This window comes from Propithecus coquereli, unplaced genomic scaffold, assembly GCF_000956105.1.
Source record: "Propithecus coquereli isolate 6110/MARCELLA unplaced genomic scaffold, Pcoq_1.0 Scaffold2166, whole genome shotgun sequence".
In the NCBI taxonomy this organism is placed as follows: Eukaryota; Metazoa; Chordata; class Mammalia; order Primates; family Indriidae; genus Propithecus; species Propithecus coquereli.
The window spans coordinates 107,819-115,056 of NW_012146812.1; positions in this window are offsets into that span (position 1 = coordinate 107,819).

Sequence of the window (7,238 nt, forward strand, 5' to 3'; positions counted from 1 at the left end):
TAATTTCTTTCTATTTTTTGATAGAGACGGGGTCTCACTCTTGCTCAGGCTGGTCTAGAACTCCTGACCTTGAGTGATCCACCCGCTTTGGCCTCCCAGAGTGCTAGGATTACAGGCGTGAGCCACCGCGCCCTGCCCAGCTAATTTTTTCTATATATATATTTTTAGTTGTCCAGATCATTTCTTTCTATTTTTTAGTAGAGACGGGGGTCTCACTCTTGCTAAGGCTGGTCTAGAACTCCTGACCTTGAGCGATCCATCCGCCTCGGCCTCCCAGAGTGCTAGGATTACAGGCGTGAGCCACCGCGCCCGGCCTACTTTCTGGGTTTTTTGAAATGCCAATGGGTGTGACATGGTGTCTCTTTTGATTTTCGCTTCCCTAATGACTAACGACGTTGAGCATTTTTTCATGTGCGTCTTGGCCATTTGTATGCCGCTGGAGAAATGTCTCCTCAAGTCGTTTGTCGGTTTTTAATTGGGTTGTTCAGTTTTTTTGTTGCTGAGTCGTAAGAGTTCTTTATAGACTCTGGGTATTAACTCCTCATCAGACGTATGATTTGCAGAGATCTCCCTCATTCTGCGGTCGCCTTTTTGCGCTGCTGCTAGTGTCCTTGGATGCCCAGGTGTGTGATCTTGCTGCTGTCAATTCCTCTGTTGTTTTTCCTTTCTCGCCCCTGTGCCTCGAAGCTTCTCTGTGCAACCACGGTTGGAAAGTGCATTCCTCCCGGGGGATCCCAATGTAGATGGGGCCCTCATTCAGCACTCAAGGTCTGCCATTCATTCAACAAACCTTCACTGGAGGCTGCCAGCTGCCTGCTCTGTGCCAGGCCCAGGTGCAGAGACCGGCAAGACAGACTGGCCCCTGCCTGCATGGGGCTCGCAGTCCCGTGGGAGGGACAAGTGAGGGACAAGTGAGGGAGCTGGGAGTTAGGAGACTGAGAGGCAGGATATGCGGGACCGAGGGCCAATGGGAAGAGGCTTCCTGAGGGGCAACCGAGGCTTCACGGATGCAGGGCGCTCCAGGGCAGGCCTGAGGGTGGGGTTCTGGTGAGGGCAGCTCCCGGGCTCGAGTAGGGTGTGAGACAGGCAGGCGGCCAGCGGCTGCGCTCATCCCCGACCCACCCACGTCAGGGCCTGGGGCGCCGTACCACGCACACTCAGGGATGCAGGTGAAGCCACGCCCGTCTGCGTTGCCGAGCGCTGATGTGAGCCACCTGGCATGCCTACCCACACCCTTCCTCCCAAGACCTCTCACTACAGATGAGGAAACTGAGGCAGGTGAGGTGAGCCCTGGGACTGGCTTTGCTCGGTCACCGGCTGAGGCCCACCTGGGGGCATTAGTGCCTGAACTCACGACTCAGTGGCCGCGATGGCAGCTCTGTCACAGTCGCTCTGTGGCCCGTGGTCAGACGCCCTACTGTGTCCTGGGGCTGCCTTAACAAAGGACCACAGACTGGGAGGGACTTAAAGCAACAGACATTTATTCTCTCACAGTTTTGGAAGCCACAAGTCAGAAATCCAGGTGTCGCAGGGCCACGCTCCCTCTGGAGGCTCCAGGGGAGGGTCCTTCCTGCCTCCGCCAGCTCCTGGGGGCTGCTGGCGACCCTTGGCTTGTGGCTGCATCACTGCAGCCTCTGCCTCTGTCTTCATGTGGCCGCCTCTCTTTTGTGTCACTGTGTCCTTTCCGCTTCTTTGTTTTGTTTTTGTTTTTGAGACGGGGTGTCGCTCTGTCCCCAGGCTGGAGCGCAGCGGTACAGCCACAGCTCCCTGCAGCCTCCAACTCCTTGCCACAAGGGATCCTCCCATCTCGGCCTCCCGGGGTGCTGGGATGACCGGTGTGAGCCACCGCGCCGGCCCTCTCCTCTCAGAGGGACACCGGTCGTGGGATTTGGGGCCCGCCCTAAATGCAGGGTGAGCTCATCTGCAGATGCTTAACCAAGTGTGTATTGCCAAACCCCTATTACCGAGTAAGCCACGTCCTGAGCTTTCAGGGGATGTGAATTTGGGGAACCCTCTTTGACCCGCAGCAGGGCTCTGTCTCTCCAGGCCCAGCACTCTGGGAGCTGCTCCTCGACGGGGAGGGGTCTCTGCCAGCAGCATCAGGAACTGGCTCCAGGACCCTGGGGGCCACTGCAGCTCTGCGGCTGGGCTCGCCGAGGTCCCTGGTCACCTCTGGCATGCTGGGACCCTCCCAGTCAGAGGCCACAGTCTGAACTCGCTGCAGGGCACTGCCTTGCTCTGGGCCCCACTAAAAAAATGATAGTCTCTGAGTCCCTTGACAAAGGATCAAAGCAGTGTCCCCAGGTGCCTCTAGAAGCCCAGGGCAACCAAGCTCTGCGCCGCTTCCTGAGCGGTAGGAGGCGTGAGGTGCAACAACTTGCTCTTTACGTAGAAGTGTCCCCTTCAGATCTTTGAGGCTGTCATTAGTCTCTGTCATCACATGTCAGGCCACTGATGCCCTAAAAACGTCTCTGACGTAGAGCCTTGAACCTCTGCAGGGTTTATCACCTGCCCTCCGGCACACGAGTCAAAATGCCAGCACACACCTGTGCTTCCTGCTCCCCCACCTGAGGGACGCGGCGGCCTCAACACGGCGCATGTGCCGCTCCGGGACATGCCAGACCTGCAGAGCCGGCAGGGAAGCCACCGCCGCGCGGGCCGGGTCGTGTGTGTGCGCCGCCGTCCTGCTGCGTGCACGCAGACGCCGTGGCTCCTCACGCTGAGCCGGACAGAATCAGCGCGTCCTCCAGCCTTGCTGCGGCGGAGCCACATGCCAATGCTAGTGGCTGTGTTGGCCCGTCCAGTAAAGACACCCCATTTGGCAGAGGGGCTGCGGCCGGCACCCGCACCTTGCCAAGTTTACGGTAGTCCACCTGCTGCGGTCTGTCTGTGGGGCCCCACGTCTATCCGTCCAGCTGAGCGTGGCACGAACCTGCAGCGTCTCAGAGGAATCTGCTTCAGACTCACCATTGTGGGCGGGGGCGGGGGTCGTGGCTTCGGCAACCTCGGTTTGGTTCTCCTGCCATTCAGGCTTCCGCTCCGGGAACTGCCACAAGGGAAGGGCGTTAGCAGCTGAGCCCCCAGCCGTGCACTCAGGCCAAGGAGAGTGAACACAGGGTGGTCCGTGCCCCGGGCACCCACCGGGAGATGGGACTGGCCTGGGGGCCCCGTTATCACCCATCTCCATCCTTCCCCCCATCCCCAGGGACCAGGCCGTGGGTCACTGTGGTCTCCCGGTGCCGGCGTCTGTCAGACTGGACAGACAGCCCTTCCCAGTGCGCAGCCTCCGGTGAGTAGCCACGGGCCCTCCGAGACACAGTGGGGAGCTGCTACCGTGCGGTTTGCTTTGCACCGCAGGGTCCTTCCTCGCGGCACCTGCCTCCCTTCCACGCCTGGGCTCTAGCGCTGAGAACCAGCCGAGGTGCGGAACTCAGGTGTGGGATCTCTCTGCCGCGGCCGCTGACATCAGCTTTCCTGACCACGTCATTGAGGGGCGTCCTCCAGGCCCTCTAGGGGAGCAGAGATGGACGGAGGGGCCGCCGGTCCCCGCCAACCCTCTCACCTCCGACCTTTCCCATGATGCTGCCCCTTGGCCAACGTGGCCTTTACCAGCTGTGGTAGAAGCCACTGCAGGGCTCAGTCTTGAGTCATGAGAGAGGCCCCATCCGCGGACCCTCCTAGTAGCCCACGGCCCCGCCTTGATCCAGCGTCCTGGAGGCCCCAGGTGCCCTCGCTTGGCTGTGACCAGCAAACAGCAGGCCCCGCCGCCCCTCCGTGGCAGATTCCTCACCTCCACGGCGGGCAGGGCCCTGCCCAGCTGGCCAAGGCTCGGGCCTAGGCCCTGGCCCAGGAGGGCGGCGGGCAAACCTGGGGCGTGTGCCCACATGTGCCCGCATGTGGCCCTGCCTGGTCCGGGCAAGAGGAGGCTGCTGCACTGCAGACGGGGGAGCAGGCACTTCTGGGAGAGCCTCTTCGCAGACACGCGCATGCAGGTGTGCCCGTGCCAGGCCTCAGCTGACCTCCTGCTGGGTCACGGCCGTGACCCCAGCCCTGCAACTCTGTCACTCTCTCATCCCGTCCTAGCGGGTAAAATGGCACCCCAGCCTCACCAGCCACCAATTCTGGCCACGGTGTAACGCCAGAGGCCTGTATGATGGCATTTGAGGAGGCCCACTGCCCCTCATCTCCCGCGGCCGGAGGAGAGGTCAGCTACCCATGGCGCCAACCGGCAACCGCCGCCCCCACGTCCTCATGGCCTCTGTGGCCTCCATAGCGCCCGAGCGCCGGGACCCTGCACGAGCTGGGGCATCCCATTCCCGGGGCTCTTTCCAAATGCTGCGGCGGGAGGGGTGCACAACTGGGCACGGCCTTGGAGACCACCCTGCACCCCGACTCCCAGATCCATGACCCCCACACCTGCCCCTGCCCCGGCACCCCAGGCACTGCATGGCCAGTCCAGAGCCCGGTCCTGCCGGCCCCTCTCCCGCCTCCACCCCTCGGCCAGAGCCTCCAGTGTCATCGTAAATCACAGCACCCCCTGCTCAAAGCTCTACTGGGACTTCCCCCTATAAGCAGCTTAAGGGCCAAAATGCCTCCCAGCCGCCTGGGAGGGCCTGTGTGAGGGTCCCGTGCCCACTGCCTCTGCCACTCCCACCAGCCTTGTCCCCCTTCTTTCTGTTTCTTGGAGGTGCCAGGAGCCTTCCTGCCACAGGGCCTTTGCATAAGCTGCTGCCTTTGCAGGAGTGCTGAGCCCCTCCTCTTGCTCCGGAGGCCTCAGATATGCACAACCAGTGCCCTCCGTGGCTTTGACGAGGGGTGGACGATGGGATGGAGGGTCCGTCCCGCTCCGTGCAGCAAGCCCTCGGGAGCGGGGCTGTGCCAGCCTGGCCTGTGAGAGCAGATGGGTGAGCGACTGGGTGAGCGAGGCCCCTGCTCTGAGTGGCTCTGAGCTCCCTCCACCACCCAGCGCCAGCTGTTGTCAAAGCCTCTGTGCCTGGGAGCCCTGAGAGCCCCTGCCCACCTGCAGTTCCGAGGGGACAAGACGGGGCTGCACAGGGCAGAGCCCCTGCCCACCCCAGGGTCCTCTTCCTGCCGCGCCCTTCTGGGGCCCACGGGGCCTTGCGGGCCTGCAGACCAGCCCCGGAGGAAATCCTTGCATTTTCTGCGGTGAATGGAAACAAATGGCTTCTTGTTTATTTCCCGGTGGATTGTGGAGGGCGGGAAAGGGGCTGGGGGGCGGCAGGCGGGTGCTGGCGTTAACCCTTTCTGCCCTGAATTTAATTGTCCCCTTTCCGGCCTGGGCTCCTCGGTGGCTCCTGGCCCCGGATGCTTTCCTGATGCTGACTCCAGAGGGGGAGGGGGAGGGAACAAAAAAACACAACAAACACAAAGCCTCCGGGTAAATAGCCCTGGCAGGTGAAGTCTGAGAACCAGGAAACGGCCTCCCACGGTCCCACAGCCGGCCGTGGGGCCTGGGCACCTGGGCCTGCACACCTGACCAGGAGCCCCAGCAAACTGCCATGAACTGCAGGCGCCTTGGGGACCCTCAGCTGGGGGGTCTGAGGCAAGTTTTTCCCATTACCTCACCCGGAAGGGCGGGCGGAGGCTCCCTGCGCGCTGACGATCGGCCTCACCGCCCTGGAGCCGCGGCCCCCACTTCCAGCCAGGGCTGACCTGGGCTCAGGACGCAGACCCGTGTCACCCTGTCCCACCCCGCTTTTGCACCACCTGCCGGGCAGCAGCCTGGCCTGGGGCAGCAGCCCAGTCCCACAGCCAGGAGCCGGGGCCAGCGCACTGAGGCCGCCACCCCCACACGGAGCAAGGACTCTTGGCTGGGACGGGCGGGGAGCAGCACTCCCACATCCGATCTGCTGGAGCCCCCCACGGCCCAGGAGGCACCATCAGGATCACTCCCATTTCCTCCTGTGTGACTTCGACTCCATCGCCGCCCTCTCTGGTCATCCCCCACACCTACCCCCACTGGCAGGGCCACACTGAGGAATGTGATGTCCAGAGGCCAGACCCCCTCCCCCCGCCCCCCTTGCCTGACGGTTCTCACAGCCCTGGCGGCAGCAGGCGACTCCCACACTCTCCCGGGTCCTGTCTGGGTCCCCGCCCCCAGCCTGCTGGAAATGCCGACCAGATGTTGGGACTGTCGCCCGTGGGGGGGTGGGAGGAAGTGGCTTCGGGGGGAGCCTGGTGGAGAGCAGGCGGACCCAGCCTGTGAGCCCGCATCCGCCCCGCCCTCGCCATTGCTCAGATGGGGAGACTGAGGCTGCAGGCCCCAGGACTGACCCCACCTGGAGGAGGAGCACAGGCCTCCTTTTGGGTCCCAGCCTGGCCTCTGCCCGGCGCTGCCCAGCGCTGCGCCTCAGGCCATGCCTTGGCCTCCCTGAGCCTGGCTCCGCCCCGCAGGGCCACGCAGAGGAGGGTCGCAGGCCTCTCGGGACCCACCGGCCACCCTGGAGGGCTCAGGGTATGCCAGCTTCTGCGGCACCACCACCCTGCTAGAGTGCTACGTCCTCCAGGAGGCCGGCTCGGGCCACAGACCACAGTGACAGCCCCTCCTCCTGCCCTGCACACACACACACACACTCGAACACGCACGCACGCGCACTCCTGTGGATATGTATGCGCACATGTGTACACTTGTCCACATACACGTACACACTTGCATGGTGCACACAGTCAGACACATGTGCAAACTGACACAGGTACATGAATGCAACATACATGTTTAAGGTCACGCAAGGCTCACACACTGGCTTATACGCATGGCACTCATACGTGCACATGCATACGCACACACATGTGGATAAGCATACCTGCGTGCAGATACCCACACGTGAACAAGCGCTCGTGCACACATGCGCACTCCCGCACGCCCACTCACATGCAGAGACATGCGTGTGAACAGGGACTTGTGCACACACATGCACTCTCACACATGTGCACACGTGGGTGCTAGTCTCCTTCCCAGGAACACCACACAGCTTCCTTTGTGTGACAGGGTGACACCCCAGCTCCCCTCTGCACATCCGCCTGCCCCCCAGGCCTTCCCCGACCCACTCTGTGCCAGGCCCTGTGCCCGGGTGAGGATTCAGAGGAGAAGCAGCCACAGACCCTAGTCAAGGAGTCAAGGTCACCCAAAAAGTGACCGTGGAGTTGTGTGACACAGGCTGGGGCCCCTGAAGCCCGCGGCCACAGCAGCCATCCCAGGCCCTGAGCAGCCACTGTCC